The sequence below is a fragment of the Astatotilapia calliptera genome, chromosome 9 (assembly GCF_900246225.1).
Source record: "Astatotilapia calliptera chromosome 9, fAstCal1.2, whole genome shotgun sequence".
Lineage (NCBI taxonomy): Eukaryota > Metazoa > Chordata > Actinopteri > Cichliformes > Cichlidae > Astatotilapia > Astatotilapia calliptera.
Genome location: NC_039310.1, coordinates 154,691 through 178,484, shown reverse-complemented (window position 1 = coordinate 178,484; position 23,794 = coordinate 154,691). Strand labels below are relative to the sequence as shown.

At 36.9% G+C, this 23,794-nt stretch overlaps 1 pseudogene; it reads left to right on the top strand.

Moving 5' to 3' along the window:
- Window positions 1–486, top strand: part of LOC113029837 (uncharacterized) — a 49,686-nt pseudogene extending 49,200 nt beyond the window's left edge.
- Window positions 487–23,794: the final 23,308 nt, after the last annotated feature.

Here is a 23,794-nt window from a genome sequence, read left to right as displayed (position 1 = left end):
ATTTCATTGTATTTATTGTAGTTTTGGATTTAAAGGAAACACCTGGGAGTAAATTGTAAATTAAAACAGGTTTTTGATACATCAAAAGAGAAAGCAGAGTGATAAGTAAGATGTGACTCTGCTGCACTGATGTATTACTTCCATAGTTTGTCATCAGTCAGTGCCTCTTTTCCATAAGTACGTACTTGATTCGACTTGATTCGGTTTTTAGGGTTCCAAGCAAACTGAGTCCATTCGAAAATGTGACATCAACGCTGCCGTGTGTGTGTGCTGCGTGCGTGGAGTTTGAATGTTCCCCCGTGTTTGTGCGGCTTCTCTCCGGGTACATCAGCTTCCTCCTACAGCCATGCAGTTAGTGAGCTTAGGTTAACTGCTGAGTCTAACTTGCTCATAGGTGTGAATGGCTGTCTCTCTTTTCAGACACACTTGACCAGGGCGTACCCTGCCTCTCACCCTATGGTAGCTGGGATAGGCTTGGATAAGTGAAAGAGAATGGATGATTGGATGGATGGGTGGTTACATCCAGTTCATTTCAATAATGATAGGATTTAATGATAGGATTTATAGGTGCGTTTGTTTCCAGACACAGCGAGGCAGCTGAAAGAAAATTAGTGGCCTTGATATGAACAAAAATCCTTCCACTGTACAAACCTGCAATCTGCCCTGTAGGTGGCACAGAAGAACACAAAACATGATTCTTTTTTCATTATGCAGTCTGTGTGATAATGGTGGTATTTATTAAGTCAAATTCAGACATCAGTCGTACACTCTTCTGATCTGTCTCATTAATACCAGATTTTTTAACTTCTATTAGAAAAGTAAAGTAAAAGCAGACTCAAAGTACCTCTGTGTGTGTGTATACGGACCAGTAACAAAAAGACCGATATTTTTCAATTGCTGCATAAATAACTTGCAACCAAGTTAGTAGTTACAGTACAAACCATTCACTCACTGTAACCATTAACTTGTTTTGCTCTATCCATTCATACAAGAGGCACTTGGGTGAGTGGCTTTCCTCACCCTGTCTCTGTTTCATCGAAGTGTTACTGAGATCAGGAAATGATGGGCTTTAAAGACACTTGACCCTGCAACAGGATGGAGGAACAGATGGACGAATGGATTCAGGTTGAGAAATACACGATTTCAGTTTTACAATTATTTTGATAACATGTTCTCCTTCCCCTGCAAATAAATCAGCACTCTTATCAACAATTATAACCCCACTGGGCAGAAAAAGTTTTTTTCAGCATTACATTTATGCCATTTTACACATACCTTTGTAAATTAACACCTATAAATACTGAGGCCAGCTACACATATATTTCACATATGTCAATGTGCATGCTGACCATAAAGCACTGGTTATGTTACGAAGCTATGAAGATGTATGCAGGACCGAGTAAGTCACTGAAGAATTTAATGAATAAGTAATTAGTTTAGTCAATTAATTTATATATTAATAATGAATAGCTATTTATATTTATAAATTATATCTTGATGCATGCTTAACCCTTTAAGACCTACCATAGAACCAAGTCTGCCAGAGCTTACTTTATATTTTTACATGTTGTAGTGCCATTTTTGGGAGCATTTCAAGTTGCTATACATCAATACAACTGTTATAGTCCATATTTTAATAATACGTATGCATTAAGTCCATATAACTACAATACAATAAACTACAAAACAATTGAAAATCGTTTTTGGTTTTTATACATATATTTCTACTTGGAGAAATTTAAGAGGCTTATCTTATCTTATCTTTTTGCAACAAAAAAGTTTCAAAAAATAGTTTACAACAACAGGAAATTTATTTTGAGTGTCTTCATAGTTTTATTTTTGAGATACACCAACTTTTATATACTGTAGGAAAAACGAAAAACAATCCTATGATGCAAATTTGCAAAGAAAACAGCATTTGCATCAAAATAAACTATTTCCAGCAGTGCAGTTCGATTTCTAAGCATCCCAGCAACTATTCAGAAAAGCATAAAGTCAAACATGACTTATAAAAACACCAGTAGTAGGCTTTTAAGGCCTACAAGTAAAAAAATGACATCACTTCCGGTTTCGGGCAGGAAATGGTGGACATGCGATCGTTAGCGCTGACCTCTGTTTCAATGTGGGAAGTGTTATGAACAGCTGATCGGATTGGCAAAGCGTGTTTCTGGAATATTATGTTTTTGTTCCTGCAAGGGCTTTTTATGCAATTTTTGCAAAGCTATATGTGGAAGGAAACCGTGACCTAGGACCAGCTGATGGCATAAGATGTAAGTACAACTCCTCCGGTTTCATATGCAAAAAAAAATTATTGCGCTAGCTTACGCAGCTCCGGTTCTACAAGGATTTAAAAGGGTTTAAAGGGTTAATCATCCAGGTAAGGAAATCCCCCAAAGTAATTTTTTTTTTTTATTTGGCCATCCTCTTAGCCAGAGGTTGTTTGGTTTCCCCGGTGCATAAATCAATCCTCCTGGGGGACCCGAAATGGCACAACACAGAAGAACTATCTCATCAGGCCAGGACTCTGCAGTCTATTCACACCTACAGGCCAGTGGACACTCTTTCAATGATGAGGATGTAACATCCTGGACAGGGAGGAACGCTGGTTTGAGCGCAGAGTCGAGGAGGCCATTTACGTGAAACGGGAAAGACCATCTCTGAATCGAGGAGGAGGCCTAAGGGTACATCTGTCACCAACTTAAAATGCTGTGATTGCAGCCATTCCCCAACTCTCTGTGAATGGTACTCATGGCCATTGATTAATGGTCATGACAATTTACTTATTACATATTAATGATCAATTAATGCATACTAAATAAATACATTTGATTAATGCAAATGTACTGTATATAAGGTTGGGGAAACCTGCAGTCAGCTGAGACTGAAGAAGTCACTTTTTGGGGTTTACAATTTATAGTTATTTTGTTACAATAAAAAAATCAATTATTAATCCATTGTTAAATATGTAGTAAAAAAAAGTAAGTAAGTAAAATGTATTTATATAGCACATTTCACAGATAAAAGTCACAAAGTGGCTCACAATAAAATCAGAAATACAAATAAAGTAATATAAAACATTGAAAAAAATAATTACAACGCGTAAAGACAACGGCAGGGAGTTCCACAGCCTTGGTGCCTGAAAAGCCCGATCTCCACATGTTTTAAAGCTAGTAAGTGGGACCGCCAGTAATCTCTGACCTGACGACCTAAGTGCTCGGGATGAAGCATGAGGTTTCAACAGGTCAGAGATATACTGGGGATCTTCACCGTGCAGAGCTCTAAAAGTTACAACTAAAATTTTAGAATGGACCCTAAAATTTACTGGCAACCAATGAAGAGAAGCCAAAACTGGAGCAATGTGTGACCTCTTGTTTGTGCCAGTTAAAAGTCTTGTCGCAGCATTCTGTACAGACTGAAGGCGATCCAGAGCGGATTTGTTGAGACAACTAAAAGACCATTACAATAATCTAAACAAGAAGAAGGATGAATAATCACCTCAAGTTCTGCCTTTGACACCAGTAGCCTGAGTTTAGAAATATTTCTTTGATGATAAAAACAGTTCTGGACAAGTTGTCTAGAGTGTTTCTCAAGAGACATTGAACTGAATATAACACCGAGGTTTCTGAGACTCGACTGAAATGAAGGGTCTAAAAAACTGAGAGCATGTGATCCGGTGCAATAATCAATGTTTCTGTATTATCTGCATTTAACTGGAGGACATTGTCATTTAACCATTGTTTGATCTCAGGAGACATTTATTTAAAAATGACAATTTATAAATCTCAGAAGTTTTGAAAGAACAGTACAACTGAATGTCATCAGCATAGAGATGATAAGAAATATTATTGTAACTTCTGATAATTTGGCCTAGAGGGAGTATATACATCAAAAAGAGAATAGGACCTAAAACAGATCCTTGAGGTACCCCAGAAGGCAGAACTGATGTTTCAGACAGCACATGATTCATACACACGGTAAAAGATCTCTCAGAAAGACATAAACCATTTAAAACAACACCAGTAATCCCAAACAAGTCCTTCAGCCTATTTATCAGGATGCTGTGATCAACCGTATCAAAAGCAGAGCTGAGATCCAACATAACCAGAACAGTGTACTCTTCAGAGTCTGCTGCCATCAGAATGTCACTAGACACTTTAAGTAAAGGGTTTCAGTGGAGTGCAATTTGTGAAAAAAAAAAAAAAAAAACAGACTGGAAAATGTCCAGAACATTGTTCAACAAAAAGTTGTTAAGTTGTTCTGCAACAGTTTTTTCCAAGATCTTTGACACCAATGGTAATTTTGATATTGGCCTGCAACTGCTTGGAAGAGATGGGTCCAAATTTGTTTTTTTTAATATTGTGTAACAGTTGCTATCGTAATGCAGTGTATCACCACATGGCGGCGCCTCCTGTCTCACGACTGGTGTCACCCCCTTTTTGTTCTTCTTTGCACTCCTCCTGTAATGGATGCTCCCGTGTGTACGCGGACTAGTGTGCTCTTCAGTAATGTGTGGTAGAGGTAGCACTTATTTTTGATATTGTAAATAAATGAGTACTTTTTGGAAAGTCAGAAGCTGTTGCTCATTCGCTATCCACCTGCACACCTCCGCGGCTGGCTTCATCTCCACCGCACGTTACAATTGGTTCAGCAATAGCTTGTTTTAAATAGCTGGGAACTGAGCAAGTGTAAAGAGAAGTATTAATTATTTCCAGAATATAGGGGCCAATAGTCACATGGAAAGAGGATTTACAGAAACAAACTTTAAACATTGTTTGAAAAACTATTTATGAATTTATTTTTGAGAAATCAAACTCTTTGAAAATGCTGTTTAAAAAGAGAACAAAACTGGATTTTATATCAATGCAGATACAGATTTGTTTTCCTGACACTGAAAATCACATTCCTTATCCCCATAAAACACAATACTCATCGTAAATTATGGCACTTCAAATGTGCCTGTGTGCAGTTTCCACTCACACAGAGTGTGGAGAGGGATTTTCACCCATCACAAACATGCTCCTTTGCAGTCCTCCAAAATGTGGATGACATACCCATCAGTCGAATGCTGATTGATTGACGAGTAGGCCGGAACATCAATGGGAGAAGCAGGAGAGTTCACCAGGAACGGGAGAAGCATGAAAAATAATCAAAGATCAAAAACATAGCATGAAAACTGGAGACAGTGTCTGCAGTGAACACTTTTCATTGTTTTTAATACTTAACGTCAGCTTTTTAGCACTTAGCTCTTCTTCTCTTCTCTGCAGATGTACCAACACAATCAACCCACACACTGCTTGTATCAGATATTTTTGCCACTACCTTGATCTGATAACAAAAACTCTCTCACAACTGTCCATCAGCTGCCCTTGTACTATCCCCTACTCAAGCATTAAAGCATCATAAAGCAGCCTTCTCTCTCCAGAGACTGATTAGCTACATTGTTTCTAGCTGCTGTTTGTGCCTAGATTTGCACTGTCAAGGAGAATCTTTCATAGGAAGTGTTTGTGTTTGCACAAGGACATTTTGCTTCGGTATTGCTTCTCTTACAATATTCAACATGAATATACTATGAAGAATGTCAGGGGACACTGCAGTGAAATGGGGCCCGATCCTCAGAGTGTACACCAGTGGAGACACTCTTCTTCTGCTCTCAGCCACTGTGACCCTTTTGCATTTTAAAATACATGTAAAGCCACATAATCTGATATTTTATGAGATTTTTTTTTTGAAACTTTGGAACATCATAAACTTTGGAGTGTGCGGTACAACACCAATAGCAGCCAAAGATGTCATCATAAAAATTAATGTAAAACAACAATCGGGCATGCTGGTTGCATAGCAACACTTATTGTTTAAACACATTTTAAAATATGAAGGCTGCTATAACATGAACCAGAGCTAGATGTGACTAGTGATGTGCGAATCATGAAGGAATCGTTCAATACTCGAGAATCACTTTACTGACTCATGAATCATGATTCACAAGCCCAACTGACTCACTAACTCATCCCCGTTGCTGTTGGCAACAATGTATCTAGCTTATAATTAAAATTGTGGAGAAAAACACAACATCCAGTATCTTAACAAAAAAATTTCTGCTCTGAACTGGAAGAAAAAACCCTGAGTAGAAGCTCACATCAAAAAAATAGCTCCTCGGTTCACAGTAGCATCGCTCTGCTAACATGCTAACAGCACATTTGAGCTGCTCACCCCCTCCCTCCTGTGCTGAATCATAGAGCGAACGAATCACTCGCTCACTCACCCCCTCCCTCCTGGCTCACAGCTTCTTCTTCTTGGTTGGCAACCAATGTTAAGGCGCATTACCGCCCCCTGGCTCACAGCTCAGTGGACATTTAGATGAGAAAATATATATTTGACACACTTAAGAAAAAACTAATAAAATAAAAATAATCAAAATAAATGTTTATTATGCAATTTTGATAGGAAATTGCTTAATTTTAGAAATGTTTTTGCTCTTCTTTACTCTATAAAATAGTTGTTTTCTTTTAGAATCACTCATCTTAGCAGTAGGATATACATGAAAATGTACATTTTTTGCACTTTCTGGTCATCTGACTCAGTGAATCAAATGACTCAAAAAATCCAATTCACTTTGTTGAGTGACTCTTTAAAACTCTTTTCAGTAAAAATAATCAAATTTACCATCACTAGATCACTAAACTGAAATTTAGAGCAGCTATGTCGCTTTCAGGCCTGAGGAGTAGATCCAGCGTGGTTTGATGCTGCATTTCAGCCAGTGGTTTCAACCTGTTCTGTGTCAGGTTTAGTCATTAGAAGTAAGGGTAAAAAGTTGTTGGTTTCTCCGTGGCTCCTCCCCTCCTGCTGCGCCTGCACCAGCTGACTGACACGCCCACTCATTTCCTTGTACATAAAGTCGCTGTCAAAGCTTAGAGCGCAGCAAATTCATCTGGAGAGGTTCATGGTTTCACACACATTTGTTTACTAGTTTGTGACTTTTTACAGTATTTCAGTTACACCAGGACGGAGACACAATGATCAGTTCATTGTTTTTTTACATTAATTTCTATGACACTGCCCTGCATTTTTTCAGATAGATAAAACAATTACTGAACTCTATTAACAGTAACTCAAAACACATCTATGCTATGGCTGTAAGAGAGCCTGGGATCAGACTAGTTTAGAAACAATTCAACTGGGAACAGTTTTGTATATTTCTTATCCAGCTATGACAGAAATAATGATATTCTCCATTTAAAAAGAAAACAAGTGAGGGTGTTACATTCCCTCAAGAGATAAAATTTTTACTGAATAATTACTCAAACAATAAAATGGTCATGCACTGTAGCAAAATCAATTTGTATAAAAACCAAGTTGAAGGCAGATCCACCCCGGGGTCTGCTGTCTGGGTGTTTTATATCAAACGTTATTCCTTCTGTGATGATGAGAGTCGGCCTAGCTAATTAAAATGACTCTTTTCTCTCCTCCTACTTTTCGAGATAGTTGTAACGTAATGGAACGCTGACACGTGTTCATATTCCTTGGTCCACTAGATTAAAATGAAGCGCTGCTCTTTACTTCCCTGTTGTCATGGTAAATCTCAGTATCACAGCTCCATTGATGATTTGTTTCTCTACTCACACACATGCATAACTCAGAGTTGATTAACCCTTTAAGACCTACCGTAGAACCAAGTCCGCCAGAGCTTATATTATATTTTTACATGCTGTGGAGCCATTTTTTGGAGCATTTCAAGTTGATATACATCAATACAACCATTATAGCCCAGATTTTAATAATATGTATTCATTAAGTGCATAGTAATTACATAAATTGCAAAAAAGTGCAATAAACTACAAAAAAATTGAAAATCGTTTTTGATTTTTTAACATATATTTGTAGTTAGAGAAATTTAAGAGGCTTATCCCTCAAAACTGTAAATACAAAAAAGTTGCACAAAATAGTTTCCCACCACAGGAAATTTATTTTGAGTGTCTTCATAGTTTTATTATTGAAATACACCAATTTTTATACACTGCAGGAAAAACGAAAATAAATATTATACTGCAAATTTGCAAAAAAGCACCATATGCATCAAAATAAACTATTTCCAGCAGTGCAATATGAGTCCTAGGCATCCCAGAAACGACACAGAAAGTCATAAAGTCAAAGATAACTTTTAAAAAGACCAGTATAGGCCCTGAGGCCCTGATGGCAAAAAAGACTACATTTCCGCGAAAATGACGTCACTTCCGGTTTCGGGCAGGTAATGGCGGAAATGCAAAAGTTCGCGCTGACGTCTATTCCAACGTAGGAAGTGTTATGAACAGCTGATCGGATCGGTAAAGCGTGTTTCTGGAATATTATGTTTTTGTTCCTGCAAGCGCTTTTTATGCAGTTTTTGCAAAGCTTTATGTGGAAGGAAACCGTGACTTAGGACAAGCTGATGGCATAAGATGTAAGTACAACGCTAGCTTACGTGGTTGCAATGCTACTGGGATTTAAAAATAGTTACGCAAAACAGAGCGTGCCCGCTCCGATCGGCTCTAAAGGGTTAAACTAACTATGATCAGTTGTTCTGGAACAGGAAACTAATCCCAAAGTTGATCAAATCAGTTTATGTTTAAACTCAGTTTGTTGAACACACTTGCTAGAACAGGGCCAGGATGGATACCCATACGGAAAAGAAATAGAAAAAATGTATAAAACCCATATGTTAAAGAAATAAAAAAAACTTAGAAAAGATTTGCATCAGCTTTAGTTTGCTCCATATATAGTGAATCATATAAGGCTTGTATGATTTACTCCTGAAAGTGGCCACTTTCGGGTTACTTTCATACATGATAATAAAGTGGATAGAATAGAATAGAATAGAATAGAATAGAATAGAATAGAATAGAATAGCCTTTATTGTCATTGTACAGAGTACAACGAAATTGGAGTGCCACTCCCTTGGTGCAAGTTTCAATAATAAATATAAATGTAAAATATAAAAAGTACAAAAAAAACAATCGTAAGTACTCAAACAATAGTAAGTACAATATATACAGGATAGCAGCATTAATATGATGACAGTATGAATAGCAGCATAATATAATGACAGTGACGGTATGGAATAGGTTCAATTGTTTTTGTGCTTATTTACTACGGTGATAGCTCTGGGAAAGAAGCTATCCCTGAATCTGTTTGTCCTAGTTTTATGTGACCTGTACCGTCGGCCTGACGGTAATAGTTCAAACAGTTGGTTGCTGGGGTGAGAGTGGTCCTTGATGATATTGCCAGCTCTGCTGAGGTACCGAGAGTTTGCAGTGACCTCCAGGCTGGGCAGAGAGCAGCCAGTGATCTTCTGGGCTGTGTTGATGACCCTCTGCAGTACTTTCCTGTCCGCAGCTGAGCACCCTGCATACCATGTTGTTATGCCGTACGTTAGGATGCTCTCTATGGTGGCTCTGTAAAATGTCACCAGCAGCCTTACTCCAGGTTGTTCCTCCTGAGCACTCTCAGAAAGTGGAGACGCTGCTGGGCCTTTTTAACCACCGCTGTAGTATTTGCAGTCCAGGAGAGGTCATCAGATATCTGCACGCCCAGAAACCTCATGGAGTGTACCCTCTCCACACAGCTCCCGTGAATGTAAAGTGGGGCCGGGTCTGCTCTGCCCTTCCTGAAGTCCAAGATAAGTTCTTTAGTTTTCGTGGTGTTCAGTTGGAGGTTGTTAACTGAACACCACTCAGTCAGTCTGTTGACCTCATCTCTGTAGTCCGACTCATCCCCCCTTGAGATGAGTCCAACCACTGTGGTGTCATCCGCGAACTTTATGATGGTGTTTGAGAGATGGGTAGGGGAGCAGTCGGATGTGTAGAGCGTAAACAGGAGGGGACTCAAAACACATCCTTGTGGAGACCCGGTGCTGAGTGTGATGGTGCTGGACCGGTGGGGGCCGAGTCTGACAGACTGTGGTCTATTTGTCAGGACGTCCTTGATCCAGAGGCAGATGGGGGTGGAGAGTCCCAGGTGAGACAGTTTCTGGACCAGGATGATATGACTTGAATGCTGAGCTGAAGTCCAGAAAGAGCATTCTCACATAGCTTCCTCGGTGCTCCAGGTGACTCAGCGCAGTGTGGAGCGCTATGGTGATAGCGTCCTCGGTGGAACGATTTGTCCTGTAGGCAAATTGGTGGGGGCAAATTGGATCACATAAGGATCATGTTAAAACTAAGTATGAGTTATATAAGGAAAGTACATGTCAAAGTATGTATTCCATAGATGTTCCATATAATTTTTGCATAGTTTTTAGTACATATTTGTCATAAAGACATATGCTTTACATATATGAACAAAATCTGTTAGATAAATTTTTTTTATATGTAAAGTAAATGTAGTTTGCAGGGCAATAATCTCTTTTTTTTAAATGCTTTTTATACATATATTCTAAGAATATGTTAGATTACATATGTTTTCTCTTTATGTTCCGGCAATACATTTTTATGGTAAACTATTCTTTTTTTTACATTTTTTCTTCTAAGAATTCTTAAATCTCAGCTCATAAAAAACCTATAAACTTAATTATTAATTTTATACAAATTAACATTACTAGAAAAAAAAATCTATCACATATGAAAAAGACAACAGTATAATAAAATAAATAAATAAATTCAAATTTTATTTGTCACGTACACAGTCATACACAGTACGATATGTAGTGAAATGCTTGGACAACTGCTCGTGACCTAAAGAGAACAAAAAAGGAAAAGGCTATGAATAAGATAGGAAATAAATATGAAAAATTAAAAAGGGTAAATTTAACTAGGAAGGAATAAAATATAAATTAAGGTTAAAAATGAAATAACTGTACAACACAAATTAGAATGAAGGGTAAATTTAACTGGGAAGAATAAGATAAAGATAAATATATAAATTAAAGTTGAAAATAAAATAACTGTACAACAAAATATACAATACACAATATAGAACTATATAAGAATGTATGAAGAAATCTAAATATAAATAAATATATACACAATAACAGCAGCTGTAATTTGCCCCTGCTTGACCAACATCAGTTAAAAACTAGCAATGCAAAGACAAACTCGTAAGCCAACATAACTTTCTTTGACAGGTCGGCAGTCAATGTATTGTAATACTGAAGAAAACAAAAACAGGAAATGAAACACCAGAGAAATCTAAGGCCTACAATAGTATGTCATGAAAAGACCATTCATTCATCTGGATATAACTCAAAAAAGATCAACTAGAATCCTCTACTTGGTGGAGGCCTTTCTTCATCAACAATAATATATGCATAAATGTTAAGAAGATATTCTTCATATGTGTGGCCCTTGTTTTTCATTGGTCCTTTGTTATCTTTAAATGCCAGAAGTGTGGACAACTGCGAAAACATGCCATAAAAAGCTAAAAACTTACTGTAGATGGCATCCAATTTATTTTTGTCGAGCGGTAAACGTGCATCTCCTCTGCCCCGTTTTCCCCCTCGAAGATTGCTCACTAGCAGTATTTCCACAGGGAAGACTGCTGTGAGCAGATGCCTCACAAAGGTTGTAGATGAATTTGCATTAGTAGCATAGGCCCAGGCCAGTTTCTCTACCATGACTCCAGTCCCAGGATAAATCTCCACCTGTTCCAACAAAAAGACATTTTGATCAATGTACGAGACGTAAAGAACAACTACATACCTTTCCAGACTTAAAACTCTGTTTCTCGTCTAGTTTTGAAGGCAGTGACATTTATGTATATTCCCGGAGCCGTCGTTCACCTGCAATGTCCGGATGCTAAGCTACTGGATTGCAAAACTTTTTTCTGCATCACTTGTTACTCGCACAGGCATTCCCATCCAAAAGTGAAGCTTTTGTAGAAAAATTGTAGTTTGCCTCTGCTCCACCAGGGGCTGGCTCTAAAACAGAGTCAATCCCCATAGACTCCTTTGTTAAGAAGGGAAACTTCACAGCAGAAACACAGTCAATGAATTTAACACTTGAATTAGATCCATCATACTAATAAGTAGAGTACCAATTTAAAAGTTTTGACATATTTTCCCATTAAATCTAATAGGAAAGTCCGTCAAAACTTTTATTGGTATTGTGTTCAAGGTTGGATCAACTGTAAGTAGAAAGACAGTAGATCCAATTTATGCACTTCATCTATTTATTCTTTAAAATTCCATTACCTTTGATGACTGGGATTCCTTTGTTGATAGAATGACAGATGCTGGTGTTGAGAAGGATGAAGTAGATTTGGGAGGGGGCAGCAGCGAACCATCTGATGATGAACCAGGCGTGGACTGCGGAGAAATCTGGGGAAGCTCCAAACTGGATCTCTTAAGAGGTTCAGCCAAATTAATCACCTTTTTCATCGTCTTCATGAGTTCTGGCACATCTATATATAGTAAATTAATAAAAAAAAATGATTACCAGAATGGTTTATACATAGGCTAGAGTGACTTTTTCAAATATATTGGCTGTTTAATTGTTAAATTAGTGATAGGAAGTGATACCTTGGACAAGCAACTCCTTCAGTTTATCATTCTCTTGTTTCAGGTCTTGGATCTTCCGCTTTAGACCAATTACTGTCTTTTTTGGACTTTTTTCACCATAAGCGACTGAAGGTGGTGAATGACTGTACATTGCAAGGAATTCCTGTGCAGGGTCTTTCTTTGAAGGAGCCTTTGACTTCTGGACATGAAAAAAGATAGCGGGAAAGAAGAGGAATTTACATAAAATAGTCAAAGCTGCCATAAAAGTTATGAATCTAAAGTGTAAAGACAACAGATTCAATAGCTGTGCCACAAAGTGTAGGGTGCATACTTCAAAGAGCTGATTTCTTAGCCACATACAGTACCAGTCAAAAGTTTGTACAATTTTACAATTAAATATAATGGGAAAGTGTGTCCAAACTTTTAACTGGTACTGCACATCACAGAAGTGTAACTAAGCCTGTTCCAAAGATTGGGATAATTTGAATACAGTTTAAAAAAAAAGTTTACCATTCTTCAATTTAGGTGGCTACAAGTGATTTTTTCCTTTAACAAATCCTGACAATCATTGTATACAAATGACCTTTGTGTGCAGTAGAATAGGGGGACCACTGGTGGAGTTCCTTTTCTTAAATGTAAATACGTTTCAGTTTTAAAATTATATCTGATCTGAAAAAGGTAAAAATCAGTAAAATATATATTTTTTTAGGGAAAGAAGTACTACAGTCATTGCTTGGTGACAGAAATGATGTGTAACATAATAGAAAGATGGTTAGGATGTTCAGACATAACCAGGAAATGCTACTTGCAGGCTACACTGTTCCGTTTCATAAGGCTGTAGCCTGCATAGACTCCATCCAATGGTAGATGTACAATACAATAGTGTCAACTTTTTAAAGGAGCCATCACCTAAAATGTTTCATTTTCCACATGAAAACATGTATATAATGGTTTCCTAATGACTGACACTAGCCTAGAAGCCAATATTTAAAGATGGAGTGTTTAGATAACATGTAAAACACGGATACTACAAAATGGTTCCGAGTGAAATGTCACCTTGAGTTGCAATGGCTGCGACAGAATCAGAGTCTCATTTGGATCGGAGTCATCAGAATCATCCTGATAGTTTTCAGGATGGACAGATACCCTCTTGGTCAGGTCCGCTGGTTCATTTTCCTTCAGCAGTGCATTAATTTTCCGAGCTGCCTCAAAACGAGTAGCTAGAGCACAAAGGAGGAAACAAAAAGACATTACAACAATCGAACACTGGAATGGTTCTTCGACCTGTGTGAAAGAGAGCGCCAACAAAGAAAAGAGAACATTTGTATATGGGATAGAGAAAGAGAAGAAGACAGCAGTAACAGTGTCTAGTTTTGTGTTGAGTTGTGATTCACATAGTGCATTTAGCAAAAAAACAAACAATTCCTATTTCACAGAATTTCCATCCATGTGAAACATAAAATATACAACTATTCAACATCTAAAAGCAACCATCTCATTAGTCAGGGGTTAGGGTTAAAAGGAGTAGGAGCCACGTTTAGGAGATTTACTGTGTTAATATGTAAACCTTTACTTAGAGCAGAGTAAAGACGAGTGATAAAATACAAAACTGTTGCGACTTTATGTAATGTATACTTAATGTATATTAAGTAAACATGTAGTACAGTCTTCAGCTCCCTGGAAAAACAAAGTAAGCACATGACTTTAAAGAGTGAATTCAGTTTTTCTTTAGAGAACTACTTTCAAGTAGAGAAGGACATTCTACATTTCAAATCATTAACAATTACTTACCAGAGACAAAAACAACAGTGCCCCTGTAATGTGGCCACCCTCCTCACTGTTTCTTCCCATGGCGCCATTCAATAACTGCCGAGTAAGTGGAAATGGGATTCCCATGCTGGTCCATCTTGGAGTCATCATACCCCCGTATGTTAACAGTTTTTACTTCACTAAGCTTTCCATAGTCCTTCCCTTCACTCCACTGCACCACTGCAAACTTCCTCTCCTCGTGTTCTGTAGTAAATGAAGGGGGGAGGAAAAAAAGAATTGCTATTTCCTAGCTAGAATGCTACGGGCTATATGCTAATAAAGGCTTTTTCTTATCAAAAAATATTCTATTTGACATGGTTTCTATAGGCATACTTTTACCGTTTGAACCATTTTAATGACACCAAGTGCTATGTCGCATGCATAATTCTCTGAAGAGAGCATTTCCACATTGGTCACTTGTTTCTATGTGACCCGTAAAACATCAAACCACTTTTAGCAAGCTATTAGCTTAAGCTAAGTCATTCAAATTCAAAAACATTTAGGCAACTTACCTCTGATATTAGTTTTATTCGTCTCCGTAGTCTCCATCTTTGCAAGACACACTTTATTAGACCGATTTCCCGCTTGTTGTTAAATTACGTAAGGAAGCCGTTACCTGATGAGGACCGTGTGAGGTCTCGCGGTGAAAGCTGGCCACCTGTATGCTGCAGCATGGCCCGCCCTACTTTGCCTTTGATTGGTGTATCCTCATATTTGACCGTACACTTAACCAATCATGGCACTCACAGCTGAAAACTAATTTTTGAGTTCATGCTCTACGTCAGTATTTTCTCTATTTGGCGGTAGAATATGTTTTTCACAGATTATAGACTATACTGACGTTCCAACTGAGTTTTGAAACTTAAGAGACAGCGATGCCGAAAAGAAAACATTATAGATCTGACACAAGTGAAATAGACTGGATGCGGAAAAACGTTCCTTCACGTACTTTGACCAGATGGAAAAAACGGTATGTGCACCTTTGCCAATAAGTTAATACAGTTGTCAGTTTCTGTCATTGTTATGAAAGCTACAAGAATTTATTTATTTTTTTCGAAAAATCGACAGAGCTTTGACTGACATCGGACAGCACAACACACAATAACAAGTAAGTGAATGTATATCGTTAATGTCTTATCAGCTACCATAGTAGCACTTGATACAAAGTGTTTGGGTTTTAATACTTTGGTTAAGTGGAACATTTCAGTTCTAATTTGACACCCATAACTTGGCTTATATTTTTGTGTTGTGTGTACTAAGTAGGTTAACAAACGAATAATTCCATACACTTACATAGATATTTATTTTCAATGATAAGTTATGCAACATAATTTATTGTGTTTGCCAAATGACTGATAAATTCTGTTTAGGTTAGTTATGATAAGAAAATGCAAAGTATTTGAGAATCTAGACTATATTCATAATGTTTCTGCATTGAAAGTAATCTGAAGTGCTACTTAAGTAATTGTGAGATGATAAATATAATAAAAAAAATGTAGTTTTTTTACTTAGAAGACAACTTCTTTCATTGTGTTTATTTAAAGGTCAATAAAAACATTAAGAATAATAACAATCACAATAATAACAACATGGAAACTTCATCCTGACTGTTTTCAGCGGAGCTGTGAAAAATGTATCTTAAACAAGTTGTTCATTTGTATCATTTCAAGGACAATGGTGAAGATGACAGCCAGAGAGAAGGAACTTTCACAGTTCCAATGGTAAATAAAAATACATTATTATAGTCTCTCTCTCCCTCTCTTTCTCTCTCTCTTTCTCTCTCCTTTTAAAAGCAACATACAGAAAAAAGGCCACAATAAAGCATTACTTTCATTCTTATGTCTCTTCTACGCTACTCCATCACATTGTAAAAGTGAAAAGTACAGCTCACCATTAAGCTGTTTAAATATGTCAGTGACAGACTCACTACTTGTTCTGGAATATATCATTCGGATATTTAATTCATATATATATTCAATACTTGGGTTGTATTCCTCACAGGAAAGTGAAGATGCTGCCCAAAGAGATGAGCAGATGCCAGAACCACAAACGGTGTCACTGGTAAGAAACAAATGCAAGATGTGCTCCACTTTCTATGGCTCTTTTTTCTTTAAAGAGTAGTTAATTTGAATACTTCTCAGGGAAACAATGAAGATGCCACCCAAAGACAGGAGGAAAGAATAGAAATGGTCACAATGGTGCAGGTAAGACTTGCGGTTAATTGCATTTTTAACTATGACAAACGTCGCTATGACTGCTGTTTATGTTGTAAATGCAGTTTTGCAAAAAAAAAAACAAAACAAGGCTACATATGAAAATAAGTGAAACCTGCTCAAATATAACACAGTTCTTTTTCAACCATTCAGGAGAACGCCCCTGAAGCAGGAGTTGATGTGAACTGCTCCAGTGGACTAACAGAAAATCAAAGCATCATGTCAATCCTCTCCTTTGCTTTGAGACACAACACTACAGGTGTATTAATGGAGGACTTGCTGAAACTGCTCAAGTTACATTCTGCTGGGACTACTGTAGTTCCATCAAGCAGGTATTTTCTGGAGAAACCCTTCGCTGATATTACAAACTAGTTTAAACGACATCATTACCGTAGAGTTTGTACTAAGTACATTGGGTCTTCACAATCTTTGGAGGAAACGCTTAATTGTGTGTCATGTTCTTCATTCACAACAGTGAAAGCCAGTTTAGAGGAAGGTAACTTTTTTATTAGTATACCATTAAAAGATCAGCTAAAAGACATTCTTGAGAACCACAATGTGCATGATCTATGTTTCAGAGGTGATCCCAGTGGTAGCCGTGTAATAAAGGACATATGTGATGGCAGCTTGTATCAGACCTTAAAGTCTAAGAGTAAAGATGATTTTCTGTCCCTCACTTTTAATTGTGATGGTGTACCAGTTTTTCAGTCTTCCAAATTTAGTATTTGACCAATATTGTGTTGCATTAATGAGATACCACCGGAGAGTAGAGACAAACATGTACTTCTATGTGCTTTATGGTTTGGATCCAAAAAGCCAGACATGTCCTGCTTCTTTAAACCATTTGTCGAGGAGTGTGCAAATCTTTCTCAAGTTGGTTTTGAGTGGCAAGATGCTAACAATCAGGCACGGAGACACATGAAAGTACACACATTGTGCTGTGTGTGTGATGCTGTAGCAAGACCATTGTTACAGAATTTCAAGCAATTTAATGGTGAATATGGCTGTGGAGTTTGCCTTCATCCTGGGATGCAAACAAGGAAAGGGAATGGAAACACAAGGGTTTACGCATGTCCTGATGAAAAGCCAAGTGACAGAAATCATAAAACCACAGTAGAAATAGGACAAATAGCTGAAAGACAAGGGAAGACTATTTTGGGGATAAAGGGCTCATCTCCTCTTGCAGATTTGCCATTGTTTGATCTTGTCAATGGAATGGTCCCTGACTACATGCACTGTGTACTGCTTGGTGTGTGCAGATACATGGCATCTTTATGGATGGATTCTAAAAACACTTCTGAGCCATGGTACATTGGTGTACAAACAGCAAGCATAGACAAACACCTCTTGTCTATTAAACCTCCAGGTATCGTCGCTCGAGTTCCAAGATCTTTAATTGAACGCAAATTCTGGAAAGCTCACGAGTGGCAGCATTGGCTTTTGTACTATAGCTTGCCAGTTCTGAAAGGCATACTTCCACAGAAGTATCACTGTCATTGGGCATTACTGGTAGAAGGGATAAGCATTCTCTTGGGGTCCGAATTAAATACTGAACTGATAAGCCACTCACACGACGCATTAGTGTACTTTGTTGGAGGTGTACAATCTCTGTATGGAAAACAGCACATGACATTCAATGTTCATTCATTGTTGCATTTGAGTAAAAGTGTTGTGCAATGGGGTCCTTTATGGGCTCACTCAGCCTTTATGTTTGAAAGTTTCAATGGGTACCTCTTGAAACAAATAAAAAGTAGTCAAGCTGTACCACAACAAATATGCAAACGAGTGGCAGTCCCCCGTGCCTTTCCTCATTTAGCTAAGCAGTTCTTAACAAATGCAGCTGCAGAAGTTAAACAGTTCTGCAATGAAATGAGACAAGGAACCCAGCATGTCAAGACGCATGAAAAGTTTACTCAGGTGACTGCCCTTGGTTCACCAAATGTAAGACAAATATCTCTGAGAGATCAAGCTGCTCTCCACCCAGTTAGAGAGGTTCCCACAAACTCTGTGGTGAGTTACTACAAGAGAATTTCTGTGAATGTTTGTTCACGGTTACACGTACAGCAAAACAAAGAAACAATTATGTGGTGCTTTTAAAAAATGGAAGTATTTTTGCTGTCTCACACTTTGTTGAAATGGATAGTCATTGTTTATATGCTATAGGAAAATATGGTAATTGCACAGTGCAAAAGTTAGCCAGAGGTTCTCTTATCAGAACTCAGCTGAGCTATATGTCAACTGTTCACTTTCCCACAGGCTTTTACAAAGCCATAAATGCTACTCAGATAGTTAGGCCATGTATGTACATACAGTGTCCAGACTCTACCTCAATTGTATGTCAGCTACTGAATACGTACTATTGTAAATAATTTAATCTTAAATCTTATTGTGAATGATTCAATCCAAATGTGAAGGTGGAGCTACTGATTATGGGGTTGATTATGGGAGAGATTCAAAGGCTTTCAATTGTGTCAAATGTCATTCTAATTAAGAGTGAAATGTGCAGCTAACACGGTCTAAAGCCATAGCGGTTCATAAAGGTGGCGCATTCACGCTGTCATTTCTGAACATATTTCTTATTGAAATATGGGTTTCTGACTTGGGGGAAAAAAATAATTCTGTCAAAACATTTTGCAATGCATGTTCACAACATTTATGTATTTCAATGCAATTCCATTAAGCTAGTGGTGTGGTGTTTAAATGGTCCTTAAAGCACTGTCATAATGAATCTGGGTCATGTAAAAAGACAGAAATATATTATATACAAAATGTATTTTATCTACATCTTTGTGTAATCTGCTGATTCTGTGCAAAATTAAAAATATTTCTACAATATGAATATTGTCTAATATCTTTTCCATCTTTTCCATCTATATAGAATACATTTGAGATGTATTTTGAATATTTACTGTGTTGATTTAATCATTTGTCAAACTTATTGTAAAAGTTTGTTCTTTAACTGTCAATGCAATAACGGGAAAAAACATTATTTGAAAGTCAGGAATAGGATGCCTAGTTTTGCAAAAATGCTAAACAAAGAAATAAATAAACTTTACACAAATGAATGAAAAGCATTTTATCAATCCCAGAGGGAAATTCTAATGTAGGGTTTTATTTAATCACACGTTCAAAGCAAACTTCTCGTAAATTTGTGGCTTTCCCCCACATCTTATTGTCATTCAATGTTAATTGTTAGTTGTTTCCTGTTTGTGATAACACAAGTAAATCTTTTGTTCTCTATGAAAAACTTACAATAGTTTAGTTTCACTCATGATTGTCTAACCCATATAAGTATGATATTACATTTTTCTTCTAGGATAATATATGTCGGGTTAATGTCATATATTTTTTTAAAAAGTATCCAAAACATGCAAGTTTCATTTATATAATTTTTTAAGGGATCTTATATGTATTTTCACTCTTGTATATTTTTCATACAAGTTTCACACAAGACAGATAAAAACCTTACAAGATTTATATATATCTTTTCCATATGGGTAGGTTGCCGTATTTTGGAGTATGTTGAAATTTACCCAAAATGCACAGATGCAGAGGGGCAGACTTTAAAAATAAAAGGTGAGGCATTTTATTTTGAGCTGAAACAAATTCTCTGCACAAAAGTACAAAATAAATAAGTCCAAAATAAAACTTTAGGGAAACCAGTTTCCAGTTTCATAAAAAACAGTTTCATTTCTTCAATAATTCCAATAATAATATTAATTATTGGACAAAAATGCTTAAAGACATAAAAACTTTGCTTTAATGTTACTAGTGCATTATTAGATCTAATATCAATATAATGAATGTAAAGTTTTATTATAAAAGGCAAACATATTACAAATGACTTTATATAGGCTGTCTATATGGTAATCAGCTACACTGTTTAAAAAAAACATCCTAAAAAACAGTAATATTCCGGCAGTAATATTCTGGCAAAATAATACCGTAAAATAACAGAAAATAACTTTATCATAAAAATACGGTTATCTTCAGTATTGAAAATACAGTTTGTTGCCCTAAGTTTACATGGGATTTTGCCTTTTACAAATGTTTTTAAACATTAAATTAGGAACATTTTAATGTGATCAAACAATGAAATTACCTATAAACAAGGTCAATGAATACAGCAATATGAATAATAATACTTATATTTACAGAAATATACAGTTAATGTTATTTACACCAACTGCTATTTGATGTAAAAAAAAAAAAAGTTTTTTTATCCAATTGTATTTGATGTAACACTACAGTATACAACAAAAAAATAATTTGTTTTCTCTTTCAAAACGTGTCAAAAACTTGTCAAAAAACTAGATATTGGATTTAAAATTACAATTTACTGTTGATTCTAGATAATATCACATATAAATTTAGTTTCTAAGTGTAATCTAACATAGATTTCGTGAATATTTACTGGACTTCCAATTTGAATTAAGTGTGCTCCCTGTAAGATTGTTGGTTTTATCTGTAACAAAACATCCAAAGAACCCTTATTAAACAAAACCCCTGATTAGAATTACATCAAGATTATGTTAATTCTTGATCATATGTTGTGTATGAGCAGTTTTTACATGTTGATTTTACTTATAAGACATGAGACATGATTTCAATCATTAACATGGATTTTATTGACAAAAAGATAACCCTTCCTGGAACAATCCAAGAACAACTAACACTTATGCATGAACAAAGGCACATAGAAAAGAAAATCCAATTCAAACGCACATTTGAGCCCAAAAGAAGGGCACACTATCGGAGGACAGAGTGACAGAGAAGCCTGCCAGCAGACAGTAACATACTAAGTGGCTAGCAGTAATGCTAGCTAAATGTGAATAGGATCTGCAGCCTATATTTCACTTTTCCCGTATCAAGCGGGCCACCTGTGCTGTTGACATTGACCATGAACCAGAGACCAGTGCTACTGAACAGCAGATTATGTTATCCTCAGGATAAAAATAAGAACTTTTTATGCTCTCCACTCATAGTCCGCAATTTTGGTGATCAATGTCAGAACCTTTGGATTGACTGCAAAGTTTTTCTTAGATGTGTTCCGCTCCAGTTTTGGGTTTATCTTAATGAAATGAATGAAAAACAACAACTTCATTAAGAAACTGAGGACTGGACTGTATGTTTTTTACATCTGCAATAAATCTAAATGTAGATTGAGCTTGCTTTCGAGTGCGTGTTTGGACATACAGGTCATTGTGGAACAGAAGGGTGGTGCAAAGATGTTTAGTTAACCTGTGAGTCTTGCAAATACTGTTTCAGAGTAGTGAAACATCTGTGAACATCTACTACTCAAAGGTCTCTTTCTATAACTCGACATGAGCATGAATCAAGGATATTTCAGAGACAGCCATCTGAAACGCAAATATTAGTTATTTGTTGATTTATCAATCTACAAATCATCTCAACACTCAAGCATTGCGCAGTCTTATGCGTTTTAGCTGCAAATGAAAGGAGATCTGATGATTTGATTTGGATTGCATAACTTTAGATTTCACTGTCTCATCATTCTTATGTTTCAATGCATAAAATTGACTGGTGCCGCCTTACCGTTGCAAGGATTCCAAGGGTGCTGCCTGGGCTACTGGATAAGAAATGTTCATGCAGAAGAGCCAAACGTCAGGATAAGTGCGTCGCTGAAGATAGTGATATGGCCATTCACAATGGTCTGGTCCACAGATGACATTAAGTCCTCGGCTGCCAAAGTAGAGTTTCCTGTTGCGTACATGAACAAGAGACAAGGGGACAAAAAACAAGTCCACACATGACTCAAACAACTAACAGCAATGTTACAACTGATTTATATCAATTAGATACACTGGCATGCAGTTTGGGCCCCCCAGTCAACTGCAAGGTGTCCAAACTTTTGCTGTGGGCCCTTTCCTTTTCTGTTTTTAAAAAAATTAAAAATATGAAAATGATTTTTATTTAAAATTAAATGTCATCTGAAACTTTATGCCATTTGGAAATTATTTTATCTTCCACTTGCTTATCTGTTCATATGAACTAAAATTTTGACCATGGGTGCCCAAACATAATAATAATAATAACTTTATTTATAAAGCGCTTTCAAACAAAGTGCTGTACAACTGTTTAAAACTAAAGAGATAAAAAAAATAATAATAATAAAAAGCGATACATAGCAATACACGTAAAAGACACAATACAAGTTAAAAACAGTAAGAATTTAAAAACTAAAAGCCATAGAATTAAGACTTGTAAGATAAGGTGAACAAATGTGTCTTCAGCTTAGTTTTAAAAACCTCCACGGAGCATGCCTGCCTAACATCTTGAGGGAGGGTGTTCCACAGAAACGGGGCACGAAAAGAAAAAGCACGCTCTCCAATTGTCTTTTTTCTGGCTCTAGGAACCTTTAGAAGGCCAGAGTCCTGAGATCGGAAAGCACGGGATGGAACGTAAAGATGTAAAAGGTCGGAGAGGTATGAAGGTGCCAGTCCGTTTAAAGCCTTGTAGGTGAGCAGAAGGACCTTAAAATCTGCTCGAACCTGACAAGATAGCCAATGCAGAGATCTGAGAACAGGGCTAATGTGCTCAAATTTCCCAGTTCTTGTTAAAATGCGAGCAGCTGCATTTTGCACCATCTGTAGACCTCTAAAACTTTTCTTTGGTAGCCCAGAAAGAAGAGCATTACAATAATCAATACGTGAGGACACAAATGCATGGACAAGAACCTCTGCAGTGTCGCTTGACAAAACTTGTCTGATTCTGGCTATGTTCCTCAAATGATAAAAGGCGGTCTTTGTTATCTCTTTTACATGAGACTCGAAAGAGAGCACCACGTCAAACCACATGGCCAAGTTTTTTACCTTGTCCCTACAATTTATGACACTGTCATCAATTCTCAAGATTAAATTTTGGGACAAGTGCTGAAATTTGTGTGGCCCAATGACCATCAACTCTGTCTGATCATTATTTAGGAGCAAGAAATTATCTGATAACCAGCCCTTAATTGCAGATAGACAAGATTCTAGATAAGAGACTTCAGCACAATTTCCAATGGTTAAAGGAACATAAAGCTGCAGGTCATCAGCGTAACAATGAAAGGTTACATTAAAAGAACGTAAAAGAACACCAAGAGGCAGCAGGTACATAGAAAACAGCAATGGTCCAAGTACAGAGCCCTGAGGGACCCCATGCCTCACTGCACAGGTCTCAGAGAGATCATTTTTAAAACTAACAGTCTGAGACCTCCCAGACAGGTAAGATCTCAGCCACGATAAAACATTTCCTGTAATTCCAATAAAATGTTCAAGCCTATCTAATAAAATGCAGTGATCCA